This window comes from Trachypithecus francoisi, unplaced genomic scaffold (assembly GCF_009764315.1).
Source record: "Trachypithecus francoisi isolate TF-2019V2 unplaced genomic scaffold, Tfra_2.0 Lachesis_group5, whole genome shotgun sequence".
NCBI classification, from domain to species: Eukaryota; Metazoa; Chordata; class Mammalia; order Primates; family Cercopithecidae; genus Trachypithecus; species Trachypithecus francoisi.
In genome coordinates this window covers 86,311,849-86,313,882 of record NW_022681470.1, presented here as the reverse complement: position 1 = coordinate 86,313,882, position 2,034 = coordinate 86,311,849, and the positions used below count along the sequence as shown (strand labels likewise).

At 52.0% G+C, this 2,034-nt stretch overlaps 2 pseudogenes; both read left to right on the top strand.

The window, feature by feature from the left end:
* Positions 1–119, top strand: LOC117076878 (annotated as a pseudogene).
* A 1,160-nt stretch (positions 120–1,279) lies between these two features.
* LOC117077119 lies at positions 1,280–1,399 on the top strand (annotated as a pseudogene).
* The last annotated feature ends 635 nt before the right edge of the window (positions 1,400–2,034 follow it).

Below are 2,034 nucleotides of genomic sequence, written 5' to 3'. Positions count from 1 at the left end.
GTCTACGGCCATACCACCCTGAACACGCCCGATCTCGTGTGAACTTGGAAGCTAAGCAGGGTCGGGCCTGGTTAGTAATTGGATGGCACACTGCCTGGGAATACTGGTGGCTGTAGGCTTTTTTGCTTTCTTTCTTCTCTTTCTTTCTTTTCTACCTTCCTTTCTTCCCTTCTGTCTCTCTCTCGTGTTTTTTGCTTTCTTTCTTTCTTTCTTTCTTTCTTTCGTTCTTTCTTCTTTCCTTCCTTCTTTCTTTCTATTCTTTCTTTCTCTCTCTCTATCTGTCCCTTTCTTTCTTTCTTTCCTTTCTTCCTTTCTTTCTTTCTTTCTTCCTTTCTTCCTTTCTTCCTTTTTCTTCCAGATGGAGTATCGCTCTACCCCAGGTTGGAGTGCAGTGGTGCGATCTCGGCTCACTGCAAGCTTCGCCTCCCAGGTTTACGCCATTCTCCTGCCTCAGCCTCCCAAGCAGCAGGGACTACAGGCGACCACCGCTACTCCAGGCTCATATTTTGCAGTTTTACTAGAGACGGGGTTTCACCATGTAAGCCAGGCTTGTCGGGATCTCCTGACCTTGTAATCCACACGCCTCGAGCTCCCAAAGTGCTGGGATTATATTCATGATCCACCATGCCCGGCCTGCAGTAGGATTTTGTGGCTCCCCCCCCACTCCTTTCCCCCCACTATCGCCATGCTTCCCAACCTCCCCTAACTTTGCTCCCCATTTATCGCGCCCCTACACCCCTGACGCACCTGGGGAACTCCTTCTGGTGGTGCACCACCAAAGCAACACTGGGCAGCAGCATTCCATTTCTTCCACCTACCCGCTGCCCCGCCAAAAGCCCAGCTCCAGCCTGGGAGGGCAGGGGGCCGGACACCAAAGGCGCAGGCCCGGGTGTTGGCATTTTGAGAAAAAGTCCAGGTGCTGTTGGGCCACCTGTTCGCCCTTGGACAGCCCTGATGGCTCTAATTGTGTGTGGCAAGAGCAGGCCTTGCAGGAGCTCCTGAGCCACCAGGGATCCAAAAGAATACCTCTGCGACAGGGCAGAGGACCAGACGGGGTCCCAGGATCATGGGCACTGGGCCCTGACGCCTCAGAGCACTCCCTTTTCTGAGCAGGCCAGACATGGTGGAAGCTTGGGAGCTCGGGAGCTGGTGGAAGGCCACGGGCGACCGTCTCGGCGGTCCTGATATGAGCACGGAGGCCCCTGGCTGGTGGTGTCGGCTGGAAGCCAGTGGGCATGGCTGGGCCAGGCTCTTGTGGCACCCAGGCGCCTGGGCTGGTGTCTATGGTCATACCACCCTGAACACACGAGATGTCATCTGATCTCGGGAAGCTAAGCAGGGTCAGACCTGGTTAGTACTTGGATGGGAGATTGCCTGGGAATACCAGGTGCTGTGGGCTTTTTTGTTTTCTTTCTTGTCTTTCTTTCTTTTCTACCTTCCTTTCTCTCCTTCTCTCTCTTTCTTTCTTTTTTCTTTTCTCTCTTTCTTTCTTTCTTCTTTCCTTCCTTCTTTCTTTCTTTTCTTTCTGTCACTCTTTCTTTCTTTCCTTCTTTCTTTTCTTTCTCACTTTCTTTCTTCTTCCTTTCATTCTTTCTTTCCCTTCTTTCTTTCTTTCTCCCTTCCTTCCTTCCTTCCTTCCCTCCCTCCCTCCCTCCCTCCCTCCCTCCCTCCTTCTTTCTTTCTTCTTTCTTTCTTTCTTTCTTTCTTTCTTTCTTTTTCTTTCTTTTTCTTCAGGACGGAGTCTGGCTCTATCACTCAGGGTGGAGTGCAGTGGCGTGATCTCGGCTCACTGCAAGCTCCACCTTGCGAGATCATGTCATTCTCCTGCCTCAGCCTCTGGAGCAGCGGGGACTACAGGCACCCGCCCCCATGCTGGGCTCATGTTTTGTACTTTTGCTAGAGATGGGGTTTCACCATGTTAGCCAGGCTGATCTTGATCTCCTGTCCTCTGAATCCCAATGTGCTGTAGTTACAGACGTGATCCACCTCGCATGGCCTGCTGTAGTCTTTTGTGACTTTGCCCCTCCCTCCCTT